The following is a 17,994-nucleotide window of genomic DNA, read 5'->3' as shown; positions in this document are numbered from 1 at the left end:
TTTGTAACTTTAACACTTTTAGCAATCAGCATGAAATGTAGGCAGTAAATATGTAAAACATAATTATTCAACAACACAACAATACTCCATTGTTTATGAATTGGTTAAATGCATTCATTAGTTAAACAAAATTAAATCCCACAGTTTAAGAAGTATTTCATTGTTTTCTTCCAACCAGTTTGATATCTTCATTTAAATATTTCTTAATAATTTTCACTCTCAAAGCATTTTTTCGTTGTTCCACATCCATTAAGCCTAAACCGCCCTTTTCCACCACCCCTAAAACTGTGTTGTATGCAATCCTCGATGGTTTCCCCTCCCATATAAAATCAAGAAAACATTTCTTCAACCTTTGTTCCATCCATACAGGCATTTCGGATACATATAAAATATACCAAAGTTTAGACACCATTAAAACATTTAAAATTAAAACCTTCCCTTTCATATTTAAAGTTCTTAGTTTCCAAAAATGTAACCTTCTCTCTATATCTGTTACCATTTGTTCCCACATTTCCTCTCTTACTTTCTTCTCATTCTTCCCCATTAAAACACCTAAACTCCTCATTTTTTCAACTTCTTTAAAATCAAAGCAATCTTTTAAATCCTTGGCTTTACCAAATCTCATATATGTTGTTTTATCCTCATTTATTTTGCTTCCAGACCCTCTACAATATTTTCCTACAACCTTCATAACTTCTTTGATACTTTCTTGTCCTTTTACAATTAACGTTGTGTCATCAGCATATTGAAAAACTTTCCATCTGCTTTATTCCCTTCAATTTCTATGCCTATTATTTTCTCATTTTGTCTTATGGCTAGTCCTAAAGGTTCTGATACCAGGGAGTATAATAATGCTGAGAGCGGACAACCCTGTCTAATTGATCTTGTAATTTCAAAACAGTCTGTTAAAAAACCATTACATTTTATTTTTGTTAATGCACCCTTATATAAAATCTTAATCCATTTAATAAAATTTTCTCCAAAACCAAAACTCTTTAAAATTCCAAATAAATACCCATGCTCCACTCTATCAAAAGCTTTTTCAAAGTCCAAACTGATTATACATCCCTCTTTATTTTTTTCTTTCATGTTAGTAGGTGAAGCAGTTATCAACAGGAGTCCACAGAAACGTGTAAGTGTATTTGATTTTAGACTTGTGAAGTTTTAGCGCAGTGTCTTTGCTAAGAAACGCTCTCTTGTTTACCTTTGTCTCACGTGCTGCAATCCGCGTTTGTTCTCACCTGTCCTCGCGTGCTTTAGTGTATTACAGTAAAAACAGTAGTAGTTTCGGCCATTAACTTGTTATTGATTGTTTTTCGGGCGTGGCCAACGCCAGGAGAGTATTTAAACAGCAGTAAACAGTTCAGTCTTCAGGTGAAGCAGTTATCAACAGGAGTCCACAGAAACGTGTAAGTGTATTTGATTTTAGACTTGTGAAGTTTTAGCGCAGTGTCGTTGCTAAGAAACACTCTCTTGTTTACCTTTGTCTCACGTGCTGCAATCCGCGTTTGTTCTCGCGTGTCCTCGCGTGCTTTAGTGTATTACAGTAAAAACAGTAGTAGTTTCGGCCATTAACTTGTTGTTGTTTTTTTTGGGGCGTGGCCAACGCCAGGAGAGTATTTAAACAGCAGTAAACAGTTCAGTCTTCAGGTGAAGCAGTTATCAACAGGAGTCCACAGAAACGTGTAAGTGTATTTGATTTTAGACTTGTGAAGTATTAGCGCAGTGTCTTTGGTAAGAAACGCTCTCTTGTTTACCTTTGTCTCACGTGCTGCAATCCGCGTTTGTTCTCGCGTGTTCTCGCGTGCTTTAGTGTATTACAGTAAAAACAGTAGTAGTTTCGGCCATTAACTTGTTGTTGATTGTTTTCGGGCGTGGCCAACGCCAGGAGAGTATTTAAACAGCAGTAAACAGTTCAGTCTTCAGGTGAAGCAGTTATCAACAGGAGTCCACAGAAACGTGTAAGTGTATTTGATTTTAGACTTGTGAAGTTTTAGCGCAGTGTCGTTGCTAAGAAACGCTCTCTTGTTTACCTTTGTCTCACGTGCTGCAATCCGCGTTTGTTCTCGCGTGTCCTCGCGTGCTTTAGTGTATTACAGTAAAAACAGTAGTAGTTTCGGCCATTAACTTGTTGTTGATTGTTTTCGGGCGTGGCCAACGCCAGGAGAGTATTTAAACAGCAGTAAACAGTTCAGTCTTCAGGTGAAGCAGTTATCAACAGGAGTCCACAGAAACGTGTAAGTGTATTTGATTTTAGACTTGTGAAGTTTTAGCGCAGTGTTTTTGCTAAGAAACGCTCTCTTGTTTACCTTTGTCTCACGTGCTGCAATCCGCATTTGTTCTCGCGTGTCCTCGCGTGCTTTAGTGTATTACAGTAAAAACAATAGGTGTGTTCGACTTCATGCGGCGCTGCGCAGACCGATCGGCGGCTGACTTGAAGCAGTGCATTCCGGTTAGTTATCTTGTCCGACTTCAGCTGGCGCTGTAGGCACGTGACTGTGTCATATGGTTTTTAAGTACCACGAGAGCGTTTCGAGAGTAGCCGGCCAGCTCAGCCGGTGCAGCTTCTCCAGAGCGGCTGCCCGGAGTTGTGATGACGTAACAGCTTTACGTGATTGGTCGCCTCACTGATGACAACGATCACGTGCGTTTCAAGTTTAATCCAACCTTTAGTTCCACTAATAAACATTATGAATTCATGTTTTAAAACAGGAAAAAACACTTTGATATGCTTAAATATGTTATATTGTGTCGTGTAATAAAATAGAAATGAAAATAACAAACTCTATTGGTATTTTAATAATATAGGCTTGTTTCCCGTTATTTTCGGGTAAACAGTATAAGCAGCAATTAAAATATTCAATATAAAATGTTTCTGGTTGCAACTTTTTATTAAAAGGTTTGTTTTTTATCAAATTCAGCATCCAATTCACTTCATTTGCGATTAAAAACAAGGAAACACGGAGCACACGTCACTACGGCTATTTTAATAATATTTTAATAATATAGGCTTGTTTCCCGTTATTTTCGGGTAAACAGTATAAGCAGCAATTAAAATATTCAATATAAAATGTTTCTGGTTGCAACTTTTTATTAAAAGGTTTGTTTTTTATCAAATTCAGCATCCAATTCACTTCATTTGCGATTAAAAACAAGGAAACACGGAGCACACGTCACTACGGCAAGCAGCAGGTGTCCGGCTTGACGGCTCCGTCTTCAGTTCCTCCCTCGACTGCAAGCGGCAAACCTCGCCGATCGGTCTGCGCAGCACCGGATGATCTCGAACACACCTAGTAGTAGTTTCGGCCATTAACTTGTTGTTGATTGTTTTCGGGCGTGGCCAACGCCAGGAGAGTATTTAAACAGCAGTAAACAGTTCAGTCTTCAGGTGAAGCAGTTATCAACAGGAGTCCACAGAAACGTGTAAGTGTATTTGATTTTAGACTTGTGAAGTTTTAGCGCAGTGTCGTTGCTAAGAAACGCTCTCTTGTTTACCTTTGTCTCACGTGCTGCAATCCGCGTTTGTTCTCGCGTGTCCTCGCGTGCTTTAGTGTATTACAGTAAAAACGGTAGTAGTTTCGGCCATTAACTTGTTGTTGATTGTTTTCGGGCGTGGCCAACGCCAGGAGAGTATTTAAACAGCAGTAAACAGTTCAGTCTTCAGGTGAAGCAGTTATCAACAGGAGTCCACAGAAACGTGTAAGTGTAGGTACGTGACAAAATGACGTAACGCGCACGATTGCTTTGTTCCCACGGATGTGTTCCCAGCAGGTATTCAGCGCCAGATGCGTCGGTGACTTAAAAGATCTGTTGTATCTTTGCTTTGATAATACCTCTAAAGCCCATATACTAATGACATAAATTACTTCCTCACGTTGATTCTCACGTTCGAATTTCCAAGATTGCTGTCGTAAGAAGAAAGTTATAAGCGAAGCAAAATTTGTCTCGTGTTTGGCATTTAAATCCTTTATGAAGGCGAGTATTTTTTTGTTTCAAACCAAATACTTTTTATAGAATATACATTTAACTTGAATTAGGTGAAGTTTGGGATTGATTGTAACATTCGCATGTGCTTTTTTAAGATCCGCAAGTGACGTTGTTCAAAAGCAGAATCGCCCATTCAATCATATTGGCTTCCAAAACTTCTCCGTTTTCATCAATCCGTGCAGTATTTTTCAAAGTAATCATACAGAACGAAGGATTAGAATCTCTAGATTACATTATTGGCATGATTTTGTCAAACATATAAATAAATACATGCATGCAAGATGCATGCATTTATTGATTTATTAATGATAAATAACATAATCATCAATTAATGTATTAATAACATCTGACCATTTAAATTGCTCACCAGCATTATTAGTCAATTAAGAAATATCAAAGAAACAATGAAATGTTTCTTTAATATATAAAAATATAGCTTTTATTTGAGAGGGCTTTGATTTCATATGGAAAGATATGCGTGGATTGATGCTCTCGGTTTCATTAATTAGTGGTTAATCATAAATAATACAATTCTTATATATACCTTTTAAAAAGATGTCATCTTAACTTTGTTGGGCTGTTAATTACCTACAATTTGGTGTTTGAATTATGCAAATAGGCCAAGATATGAGGAAGTTATGATATTTTGAAGTGTTTGGTCAAGCGGAAGAGGTCACAATTTTTCATAGTTTTCCTGTGTTAATTGGGTACAAAAATGACCCCCAATTTTCGAGTTTAAAAATGCCATAACTTTCTTAATAATTATCCGATTTTAATCATTTAAAAACATTTTAAAGTTTGTTTTATTATCTATCATATGGTTATAATTATATATGAATTTTCTAGAATTTTTTTTTTTGTCACATACCTAGTAAGTGTATTTGATTTTAGACTTGTGAAGTTTTAGCGCAGTGTCTTTGCTAAGAAACGCTCTCTTGTTTACCTTTGTCTCACGTGCTGCAATCCGCGTTTGTTCTCGCGTGTCCTCGCGTGCTTTAGTGTATTACAGTAAAAACAGTAGTAGATACGGCCATTAACTTGTTGTTGATTGTTTTCGGGCGTGGCCTGCTGAGTTTCAGCCCACATTTGAAGCACTTATAAAACCAGTCAGTCCACCGCGGCAGCGGTCGCGTGCAGCCCTCGTCGTGTGAAGACCGAAGAGTGTAAATACCATCGACTCTACCTGCGCGACTCCACCGAGCAGGGACACCGACTGGGCACTTAAGTATTGCACTTTTTGTACTAACTTTTTCTATTTATCTATTTAGCACTATTTTTCATCTCTTGTACATTTCCTATTCTTATAATTTTACTATGTGCTTTCAAATCTCTACTGTCATTACAACTCGTAAATCTGTTGTATCACGTCGCCGTGGGAGAAATATTAATAACCTCCGCACTCTCCCACCTTCCACTATTGCCTCACTCTCTCTTCCCATTGGCTTATGGAACTGCCAATCTGCTGTCAACAAAGCAGATTTCATAACTGCCATTGCCTCACATTCTGGACTTTCTGTTTTAGCACTTACTGAGACATGGATTAAACCAGAGGACACGGCCACTCCGGCTTCCCTCTCCAACAACTACACTTTCTCACACAGTCCTCGCACCTTCCCTTTAGCATTTAAAGAGGCCCGGATAACCCCGTTGCTGAAGAAACCCACTCTCAATCCTGCTATGCTAGAGAACTACAGACCCGTTTCTCTTCTTCCCTTCATTTCCAAGACTCTTGAACGCATTGTGTTCAACCAGCTCTCCACTTTCTTCACACAAAATAACCTCCTGGATAGCAATCAGTCTGGATTCAAAAGTGGTCACTCCACTGAGACTGCGCTGCTCTCAGTCATTGAGGCCCTAAGGCAGGCAAGGGCAGCCTCCAAATCATCTGTGCTGATCTTACTGGATCTATCTGCAGCTTTTGACACGGTCAATCACCGCATCCTCCTGTCGACTCTCATGTCTATGGGTGTCACTGACACAGCGCTTCTATGGTTCAAGTCGTACCTCTCTGATAGGTCATTTCGGGTATCCTGGAGAGGTGACGTCTCCGAACCCCAACGTCTTGATACCGGGGTCCCTCAAGGCTCTGTGCTTGGACCGCTGCTCTTTTCGATATACATGACATCCCTGGGCTCTGTCATTCGGAAACATGGCTTTTCCTACCACTGCTATGCAGACGACACTCAACTCCACTTGTCGTTCCACCCTGATGATCCTACGGTTTCTGCCCGCATCTCGGCACGCCTGAGGGACATCTCACTCTGGATGAAGGATCACCATCTTCAGCTTAACCTTGCGAAGACAGAACTGCTTGTCATATCATCTGAACCAAAGATTCAGCACAACTTTTCCATTCAGCTAGGTTCCTCGACCATCACGCCTTCCAAGACGGCCAAAAACCTGGGAGTGGTCATTGATGATCGGCTTAGCTTCACGGAGCATGTTGCCAGCACCGCTCGCTCTTGTAGATTCATTCTCTACAATATTAGGAAAATTAGACCTTTCCTAGATGAGCATGCTACGCAGGTCCTGGTCCAAGCTCTTGTCCTGTCCAGGCTGGACTACTGCAATGCGCTACTGGCAGGACTTCCAGCCTGCACGACCAAAACCCTACAGATGATTCAGAACGCAGCGGCAAGAGTGGTCTTCAATGAGCCAAAGAGGGCGCACGTCACTCTTCTCTTTGTCAAGTTACACTGGCTTCCTATAAGCCCGCATCAAATTTAAGGCTCTGCTCCTGGCCTTTAAAACCATCACTGGGTCAGCACCCCCTTACCTTCGCTTGCTTATAGAGCCTTATGTACCCTCTCGATCACTGCGCTCTGCCACCGAGCGAAGACTTGTGGTACCATCTCAAAAAGGGAAGAAAACACTAACGCGTACCTTCTCAGGAACTGTCCCACAACTGTGGAATGATCTGCCGGTCGTGACACGATCAGCTGACACTGTAGCTGTCTTTAAGACTCTGCTAAAAACCCATCTCTTCCATCATTACCTAACTTCCTAATTACAGATTTACTATCTTTATTTAGTTACCTTCTCTTTATCTCTTCTCTATTTACCTTCCTCTTTATCTAAAAAAAAAAAAAAATACTAGCATACCCTTGGCTATGTATATTGTGTTGGACTTGATGAAACTATTTCCAGTGCACTTATGTATTGCTGTTCTTATGTTGCCATAATTGCTTCTATTGTTTACCTCACTTGTAAGTCGCTTTGGACAAAAGCGTCTGCTAAATGACTAAATGTAAATGTAAATGTACCATATAGTGTCTCTTATACTCATCGTAATATCTGCAATATCTCTCCCTTTAACTCCATATGCTTGATTCGTTGTAATTATACTTGGCATTATTTCCTTTAACCTGTTGGCTAAAACTTTCGCTAAAATCTTCAAATCCGTATTCAGCATCGTGATTGGTCTATAGTTTTTTTAATCTACTTTTTCTCCTTTCTTTTTATATATCAGCTTCATTAAACCCATCCTTGTTCTTTCATTTATTTCTCCTTTTTCAAAAATCTCTTTAAAAACCTCATTTAAAATCTTTGTTAAAAATCCTTTAAAACACATAAAATTCTGTTCCCAAACCATCTATTCCAGGACTTTTATTTTTATTCAATTGATTTATTGCTATTTCAATCTCTTCCTCTCTGATCACTTGGTCACATTCCTTTTTATTCTCCTCACTTACTGTTGTTTTTATCATATTTAAAAGTTTGTTCATTTTCTCCTCTTCCACGCTCCTTGCACTAAACAAATCCTCATAAAAAATCTTAATTTCTCCTAAAATCTTTTCATTTCCTTTTACAATTCCTCCATTTGAACCCCTTATTTCTTTTATTGTTTCAGCTTTCCCTCTGCTTTTCTCCAGACCAAAAAAGAACTTTGTAAATTTTTCTCCCTCCACCACATATTTTGCTTTACTTCTTAGCATCGCCCCCTCATATTTCTTTTCTTCTATTTCTTTTAATTTTTCTTCAATTTCCCTAATCTTTTGTATGTCCTTATTCTCTTTGTTTAATTCCATTTCTAAACTTAATTTCATTTCTTTTTCTATGTATTTTTTACATTTTTGTATTAAACTACAATATTTCATTGAATATTTTTTAATTAAAAACTTAACATTTTCCCACCATATCCTCTTATCCTCTTTATACATTCCATTTTCCTTTTCTTTTTCTATAATTTCCTTAACCTTTGACACATAGTGCTCATTCTTTAAAATTTGTGTATTTAAAATCCAAACTCCTGGTCCTTTTACTCCAGTCCAACTTAAAAAATAAAAACTTATGATCACTAAAACTTGTTTCCTCATACTTCATATTTTCTATAAAATTCTCCACATTTCTTGTACATAAAACAAAATCAATTCTGGTTTGGCATACAAACTGCCCCGTTATTTGTCTTTTTGAAAATTCCTTTTTCCTTGCATTTCTTTCCCTCCACACCAGAGGCGCACCTTGTCAACAGGCAACTGCTTGGAGCCCCGAGCCACTAGAGGGCCCCCGAGTTTGTTTCTCGGATGGCCAGCTACACCCGGTAGATGAACATAGATACTCAACATGACTGCATATCAAAATTCCGATTGAATGGAATGTTGATTGACATTGGCTTAGCCCAGTCAAAATCCAACCCAGGTGAATAACTTGCCAGTTTCGAAAATGAACGTAGCGAATGGGTGACGTTGTATCGTTCAGTCGTGCTGTCGCAGTTGATCCGTACGGATCACGACCCACGGTTTGGCTTGCGATTGCCAGATTAATACGCAAATTTAAATAGGAAAAGTTTATCATTTGCACGTGTTTCAAAGGCTTGCAAATGCTAACACTCAAGTGATTTAAAACAATTTAACCGCAAAAAGGCGCTAAAGTGAGCAGCCTCGTACCCACATGCGGTTTAATGTGTCCGGTCCAGCTCCAGTCAGGCACGTGCCCAAGTGTAAATCTCAAGTTTAAATTTTAGCAGTTAACTAGTGCAATCCTTTACAAAGACAATCGCGGCAAAAACGGATCTATATGCAATGTAGTTACCAATGTATGCTTGTAAAAACAACAAAGCAGTCGCAATGACGCGTACACGCACATATTCATGTCCGTGCGCGTCTTTGCGTTCATTCGCAAACAACCGCATTCAACGCCACGCGAGTGAGCAACCCAGTATCACGCTAAAGCGTGTAATAGACACGCTGGTCCACTAGAGGATGCGTGTCAATGTCACGCTTTGCCTCCTCTAGGCGTGAAAATGACACGCATTTATGAGGATGATAAACAATAGGGGGCGATAATTTCCTCAATGCCAACAAGTTCAACAAGAGAAGCGATGCAGTGATATTGCGTTCTCCGGAGTTCCATGGGTAAGGCTTACTTGGAAATTTGGTGATTAATGTTACTAATATTGAGTTAATCCTGTGTTTATTTTAAGTCTTTGTTGCAACGTTAGCAATATAATATCACCGCTAAGGCAACCGACAAGTCAGTGCACGCGTTTGGTCAGAATCCAATTGGCTCATATTAGGGACATAATTGTTGTTCAGGTGCGGTCATTTAAGAAATCCTAAAGTTGGTGCAGCATAACATTTAATTTGCGTGTGTGGACTATGGAGTTATCTATAGTGTTTTTTACGTTACTAAGGTCAGAAACATTATTGGATGACTGTTTGATAATCAGCTAATGTATTAATCACAGAAAGCTGCAGTGACTGCATTATATTATGTTGCTAAACAGTTGTTCTAGCGTTTTTAAACCAGTAGTTTTATTAATTTTGCGCGGAATGCAGTTCGTGAAATAAGCTCTAAATGAAAAAATAACCGATTTAAGTGAATAATTGTGTTCATTGTAAATCTGATCATCTTAACATACAAGGCGGAACCAATCGATCACAGAGAGCGATCGCTGCTGACACGGTCAGCAGCAATTGCATTCAGATTACAATAATATTTCACATTATTAGTGTTTTTACTGTTTTTTATATCAAATAAATGCAGTCTTGGTGAGCAGAATAGATTTATTTAATTATTTAATATTATTAATATAATATAATATAATTAGGCTAGTTAGGGGCGGCAGTGGCCTAGTGGTTCATGTAGGTTGTCTACAAACCGGAAGGTTGGTGGTTCAATCCCCGGCTCCACTGGACCAAGTGTCGAGGTGTCCTTGAGCAAGACACCTAACCCCAGTTGCTCCCGACGAGCTGGCTGGCGCCTTGCATGGCTGACACCGCCGTTGGTGTATGAATGTGCGTGTGAATGGGTGAATGTAAAGCGCTTTGGATGGCCATAGGTCTGTTAAAAGCGCTATATAAATGCAGTCCATTTACCATTTACCATAGTTTGTGCAGTTACATTTATGTTAATTGATCGTTAGAAGTGATTAAAATTGATTGTGTTATGTTCTGTAATTGTTGTTAATAAATCTGTGAGAAGAAAGTGTGTAAAAGTTTGACTACAGTAACCATATCTAACCAAGGTTCAAGTACCAAGATAATTATTTCATTTATTTCTCTGAATTCAGATCAACTGTTCATTTATGCAGTTTATGCTTTATTTATAGGTAGCTTTTTTTACAGTTCTGGATATATAATATGACAAACCTAGGAGACTTTGCTGTAAGAGAATTAATCATGTTTTTGTTTTCTTTTCTCAGGTCCGGTCAGCACCCACCACCCTTCCCGGTTAACATCACCCACAGTTTATACTTTTTCTTAGAAAACCAACGGCTCTTTTAAGAGCCACTTCAATAGACCCTTTTACAGCACACGTGATCAAATAGCCTGCACGCGCATTTTGGCAACGGAAGTGATGTTATTTCCCAGTGGTTCTAACGTGTAAGCAACTCAGAAAGTTTATTAAAACGATTTTCCCACATCAAAACGTCTGGTTGTAGCATTTGGTTGCACTAATATAATATACGTATTTGGCCATCTGCTAACGTATTCTATCCACTCCACTATAGTACACGGATCAGGTAACTATGTAGAAGATAAGTCAACTTTTTAAACTAACTTTCTCTGTCTGTGTTGCTTCACTGCTGATTCTTGCAGTGCTTCCGTTGCCAAACTGCGTGCGCATACGTTGCCACGTCATCATTGTGTACAAACAGTAAAAGGGTCACTCACTCACTCACTCTTTCGCAAGCTTCTCTGTTTTCAAGTAAGTATTGTAATTTTATTCATTTGTTTTTCTTTCATTTTACTCTCTCTCTCACTGTCCAAAACACTTAGTCTATGCCTCTTTGTCTGACCAATGTAGTATTGTTGAAATGGCTGCTGAGCAAGACAGAGGGAGAGCAGAGGATGTTATCTTCATAGCAAACATGCTTCTTGCTCAAATCAAGGTGAGTATATTTGTTGAGATTGTGTTCTTGCAGTATTGTGATAATTCTAAAGTGTGCGATTTAGAGTGCAATAATTGTGTGAACTGCTCAAGAGTTGGCTGTATTTCAGTATTACCATACAAGGCCCACTTTCTTTTATGCAAGGGAAAGGAACCCAAGGGCAAAGCAACAGCCATTAAAGGGAGTACATTTAATGTCCGATAGGTGGAGAAAATGCTGAAGGACGTCCACTACTAAAAAGAAGCAGAAGTGAAGAGATACAAAGCTTCAGCTACAGGTATCCATGTTCTACCAGAATATTTGTGATTTGTCAGCCTCATTTTTTCTAAGCTAAATTACTGTGCCCATTGTTAATGCTTTCTCACAAATTATTGAACTTCTGTTTTCAGTCTGTTTATTGCCTACAGTGAGACCTCCACATTTCTGCACTTGTGATCATGCAAACATCCAGTGTAGAGCACTTCACCTGCCCGGCATGTACACCCAACAATGCTCGCTCTTTGTGCAGATGGCAACAGAAAAACCTACAGATTCCGTCAGTCAAAAGAGTTAGTTCTTTTACTCTTGTAGTTTTGAGGAAAAAGAAACTTTTTGATTTAAATCCATCATTTGAAATGTGTAATTAAATAGTTAATGTATCCCAGATGTTGTGAGCTTATATAATAGGTAAGGAATATTTGACAGTGGGCTGCTACTCAGCAGGTGTGCATTATTTTCAAATAGTCAATTATTCTGCTTATACCACAGTTACCACAAACATTGCTTTGGGTATTTTAAGACATTTGACAGGTTAGGTGTGCGTTTTACAAAAATAATCATTTGTATATGGGAATGTGTGCTGGCACCCAAAGTGGCTAGTTTAATAGCTTGGTCATTCATTATTACATGTCAGTTTGTCACCCTGACTTTCAACTAGTTTGTGTACCTGGAGTAGAGAAAGCACAAGATTACCTTTTTAATGCTCCATGAATCCTGAAAAACCTTTAGTTTAAAAGTAAACCTTTATTGTCTACAATCATTATAAAGATGCCTGTTGGTGTGATGTAATTTGAAACTAACAGAAAAGTAAGCAAACTTGATGAAGAGGGCCTTGAGGTGGTTGTTTGCAGACACGGAGTGCTACTCAAAGCTCTTAATGTGCCGGGGAGTAATATTTTCTTATCCACCTATACCTGCAGAAGGAGCTTCAAGCAGCCACAAACGGAGAGTTGTTTTGAACAGATATTGCTTGCAAGTATTGGCCATACCTTGAGAAGGTGTCAGTCTCCATGTTGGAACTCAGACCTTTACTGCAGATGAGACCTTTCCTTTCTGTCATGCATGCCAAGGCTCATTCAACCAAGTGTCAGGTAATGCATATTCTTTATCGTACCATTTGAAATTGTATTTGTATTACTTATTAATACACTGTAACTGTTTATGGTTGTAATATAGGTGTCACACATTTGTTAGATAATCTGACAAAAATCAGGAAGGTGCTGGTACAACTGCAGTTGTGGAGGTCGAAATGGTCAACAGCAACCTGTCTTGTTGTGGCCTCACAACCAAGTATCTGGTAATTGATGCCTATTTATAATATTTTAGGAAACCTGTCTTTATTTTTTCACTTTTTTATTCTTTCTGTCTAGTACTTTGAGATTGCATAAGAGTAAGCTGTAACTGTTCAAAGTACATAAAAAAATTGGCATGTAGTTCTCTCTTAAATTTTAAACTCAATTGTCAGTTTCTGGATTAATTGAAATACCACAAGCATTGATGGGACCTTTCTTCCTTCATCACATACATGTCTTGTTAATAGCCAGGAATGACATGCTAACTGTCCATGCTATTGGGTGGAACCAACGGAAGCAAGAAGGCCTTCAGCATTATCCAGCAGATACATCAAGGTCTTATATTATGACTGAGTTATATAGACACAAAGATTTTTCTCACTTTAAGATTGCAAGGACAAACATATTTTTATGGCATTCTTTCAGAAAGGCTCAGAGACGGGAAGATTTGAGCAGTGAACGGGGGTGTCCTGAGAACATTGTGACATGTGTACAAGATGTCAGACAATAGGCTACTGATGGTAATGTATTTTATGGACATTATTGAAACTGGTTTACAATATTGCACTGTGATAATCAATTTTGTAACTGAGAATCTTTGCCATGCATAAGTATTTAAGTAAAGGTATGTCCTGTTTTAATCGCAATAAACTTGTGCCCTTGTAAACTCCTTTGAGACATTAATTTGATTTTGGACATGTACAGCCTAAAAGACATCATAATCATTTACTTGTATTATTATTTTTGCTTTTGGTAGGTACCAGATGTGATGACCAACATAACCTTCAGAAATGAATTGAACAAATGTTTCTTAGTCTTCATCGAAAAGCCAGCCTTTATAATCACACTGGTATGTTGATAACTAATCTAAAACATTTTGTCATTTTTGTTGATTGCAGTTATACCAGGGGTATGTTGAATGCTGTATTGTGATTGGCTGAGAAATGTTCTGTGGGTATGCATTACTTTCTGATAACTGCACACATAACTTGTCAAATGTCTTAAAAATAGGCAACAGAGCAATGTTTGTGGTAACTGTGGTATAAGAGGAATAATTGACTCCAGTCCTTTGAATTATTTGAAAATAATGCACAGCTGGGGAGCATCAGGTTTGCGTAGTGCCTCATTGCACCAAATGTGCTTTTGCACCAAAAGTGCTTTTGAGAGAAACAACAGATATAGAACAAACATAATATTTTTTGTCTGTACTTTTAAATTATTGAATGACACCATTACAATGTTCATTTAAATTTTACAATGTACTGACTGCTACTCTGAAGATTTAGTCCCTTATTTTTCATTAGGGTGATGTTGAAACTAGGTCTTCAGCAGGCTTACACCACATGTGATATAGACCCCTACAAGGTTTGTAAACATTGAATGACTATCGGGTGCGCGCGCAGCATGGGGTCAAACTGTTCATACAATCGAGGCTTTAAAATTTAATCTAACAGGGCTGAAAAATTATGACTTACCTCAAATGAAGTGAGCACTACAATCACAAGCCTCTTTGATATTTGTATTGTTCCAGTCTGCACGTTAATAGCTTTCAGCCGCAGATGTTGTATTTTTTTGTTTTTGAGATTCTGCATGAAAACTTAACGGAAGACCTGGCGCGATTTTCAAGCCCACGACGTAAGTAGGCATTTTTACGATACCGAATAACACGCAACTCAATCTGCTGTAATTACTTTTCTGACCCCGACATGCGCAGTGGGAACCGCCTGTGACGTGAACCGTGAAGGGGTCTATAAGGAGAATTATTAAAAGACTCATAAGCAGCAAAGAAGTTGTTCTTATATAGATATAAAGATAAAGGGAGACAATCTTTACTGTGTGAGTGTTTCTTTTTAACCTCTCATAGCCGACTTTCTGAATCAAATATTTTGCACCCTGCACCAGATTATGGGCTGTACATGCACTGCTTTTGTTTTGCCTGCTTTTCAGAATATACCAATCAAAATTGTGTTTAAGATGTTGTTATTTGTGTGACTTCAGAATCCAGCAACACCCTCACCAAGAAGATTTTTTTTGATGAATACATGTCAAAAGTGCACCTTCAAGAAACAAAGATCACTGTGATGAGGGAGATGAGACACTACTGCACCGCACCTATCTCAGAAGCCTGGCTAGGAACATCGGGAAAATTATATCAGAAATGTCTTCATGCAAAAACAGTGGTAAGAGGCTAACTTTTATTACCATCTTGCAATGATGCATGCCATTGGTTTCTATAAATAAGGGTTACAAAAGTCTCAAGACACATGTTAGTTTCACATTCTGAAATCAAGTTCCTTTGTCATTTGGTGATAAAAATCACAGATAATCTAGATGATTAGACACACTGAATAGCAAATACGACAATAAAACCCCACTCATTTTTAGATCCTGAAGTGTCACGTTATAGTTTTCTTGTGGTTGGATCTTAATGATCTGTAGTTCTTTACATAGAATAGAAACAAAGAAAATCAAGACACAATGAAAGCATGGCAATTGTTGTATATAGTTTAGAAAGGAGTACATGGAGGTATTTAAATTTATTTCCTAATAGTATAATGTAATTAGAAATACTAATGTGAAATCTTTAGGAATATAATTGGACCTTAATAATGAAAGCAGTAATAACATAATGTATAAAATAAGCCTCAAGTTAAACCTCTAAGTATTTTCATGCATCCCTTCAATTTTTCCTTTCAGGCAGTTTAAGTGAAGAGTGTCATCGCTGGCTACTGTGTCTTCTTCAGAAAAGGCTTGCAGATGTAGAGAAGAAGTTCCAAGTTTGCTCAAGTTACAGCCAGGCTTTAGGACGGTGTTCTTCACTCTCAACCCTGGAGAGCCGGTGTCCTGCAGAGTTTAGCTCCAACCTTAATCAAACACACCTGAGAGCTAATCAATGTCTTCATGATCTCTAGAAAATCACAGGTATGCGTGTTTGATTAAGGTTGGAGCTAAGCTCTGCAGGACAGCGGCTCTCCAGGATTGGGAGTGAAGAACACTGCTTTAGGACCAAATGCTGTTTCTCTGCTGGAGGATGAGCCCGAGGAGATACTGGAGGACCATGAAGAGCTGGATTATGAGAGTTCAGATGACAGTGATTTTGGAACTCTGAACTGGTGTATGCATTTAGACTGTGTGTCACACTGAACTGCAGGTGTGTTTCATGGAAAACATAAAACTATTTGGAAATGTAATGGATGTCTGATACAGTGCTTTTATTTTGAACAACCGTTTCCTGCAGTGTGTAAGCAACATTAGCCTCATAGATTGATGGGAAACTACTGTTAAATAAGTTTTTGTATGATAATACATATCTCAGTTTACAAGCAGCAGGTTAGCTATTAGCTTTCCCCTCCACCTCCGATGTTTCACAGACTACTCCTACAGTCAACTGTGTTGCTACAACTTGCAAATGCCACAATCCTCTTGCAGTGGTTACTTCACCAAACTGTGCCCATATCATCTTGTCAACATAATGACATTTACTGTAGAAAAATATGTAACACAGGCAAAATAGATTTGCACATGTTACTATTATTATTACATAGTTTTATACTGTATCAAGTTTTTTTCACAGTGATTGTGGATACTTTTGGATTGAACTAACTGTAGCCTATGTCATTGGATGAAATACTTTCCATAAATGATATTTGATATCTTTGATGCATGAGTTAATACTGTTGTTACCTTTTCAATGAAAGGAAATGTTTTACAATGCCATTTTCTTGAGGTAACTATTAAACTGTTTCATATATGTACCTGCAAATTTGTTTGCTAAAGCGTTGTTTACTTTTCCCTGTTTTGAAAATGAGATGTAAAACTACTTTTTTTTATTTATGCCTTAAAAATATATGATACAGGGTAAATAATAAAACTTGTTAATAGTTAGTATACAGTTGTGTTGTATTATTTATGGCAATAGTTGTTATAATTAATACAAGTTTTTCATTACACTGCTGCATTTGCTCTAGATAATAGTAGGCTATTAACACTAGACAGTTCAAAGATGATTAACTTTTAAGTTATCTATACTATAAATACATATATTTACGTATAGTATGTGTGAATGCTTTTGGTCTTTGATTAAATGCTTGTCAGCACGGGAAAGTGCTTTGTAAATAAAGTTATTTTTATTATTTGTTGTTTCTATTAGTAAATCAGTGATGGTGACCAGTCCGACTTGAGTGTGTAGCATACACCGTCTAGCCCAGCCAAACGGATAAGCAATGGATGGATAGAAATAAATAGCCAGCCCCTAATATTAGTGTCTAAATTTCAATCTGAAACGCAACTATAAATAATGACATTTTAAATGATTTCTTAGCAATATCAGTATCTTTTTCCCCCAACCTTACTTAGGCCTATGTGTCTGTGGTCAGGCTACACGGTTAGCTTAGCAACTAGCATTAACTCGTTTGAATTCTTACAATATGTTTTATTGTTTGGCAATAGCATGTCTGTTAGAAAGTCACTTTATACTATAGTTCTTTTGAAAATGTGTAAACAATACTGGTCCAGAGGCACTTCCTGTTTCAGTTTGTGACTGTTTTTTTTTTATTTCACACATAGGCTATATCATTATCTTTAAGATGTTTGTTTAACTTTTTGACTCAGTTCTATATGTTCTGTTGGTTGTAATTTATCCCAAAGTTTATCTAGTGTTAAAAAACTGAAACAGGAAGTGCTTCTGGACCAGTGTTGTTTACATTTTTTGAAATGGTTATTTACAACCCTAGTTTGCAAACCTAAGAACTACATATATAACAGGCTGTCTATAATCCACTGCAACAGGGAAATTATTTGTAGGCCTATAGTGTTTTTCATGTCTGGAATATTAAACCCTAATGGAAAAAACAGCATAGACCAGCATAATTCCCATGCTGGTTTGGTGTTTGTTTAGCTGGTCACCAGCATACCAGCACCAAAACACAACATATAGCATGCTGTTCTTGCTGGTATGACCTGCATGGGATTGGTGGTGGTATACCGATGACCACCAGCACCAACCCAGCATGGGAATTATGCTGGTCATCAGCAAACCAGCACCAAAACACATAATTTCCCTGCTGGAAAAAACAGCATACCAGCATGAGTATGCATTTAGGGTTATGCAGAAGTGAAGCACAG

At 38.0% G+C, this 17,994-nt stretch overlaps 1 long non-coding RNA gene across 1 annotated transcript; it reads left to right on the top strand.

The window, feature by feature from the left end:
* Positions 1-10,417: 10,417 nt before the first annotated feature.
* Positions 10,418-16,965, top strand: LOC135752947 (uncharacterized). Its single transcript, XR_010533398.2, has 11 exons — positions 10,418-11,136; positions 11,236-11,320; positions 11,465-11,597; positions 11,710-11,868; positions 12,499-12,669; positions 12,755-12,875; positions 13,119-13,206; positions 13,297-13,391; positions 13,628-13,720; positions 14,869-15,050; positions 15,568-16,965. It is a non-coding gene; the product is annotated as an uncharacterized lncRNA (long non-coding RNA).
* Positions 16,966-17,994: the final 1,029 nt, after the last annotated feature.

Source organism: Paramisgurnus dabryanus, chromosome 18, assembly GCF_030506205.2.
Source record: "Paramisgurnus dabryanus chromosome 18, PD_genome_1.1, whole genome shotgun sequence".
Lineage (NCBI taxonomy): Eukaryota > Metazoa > Chordata > Actinopteri > Cypriniformes > Cobitidae > Paramisgurnus > Paramisgurnus dabryanus.
The sequence above is the reverse complement of the archived record's forward strand: the minus strand, read 5'-3'. Positions and strand labels throughout refer to the sequence as shown.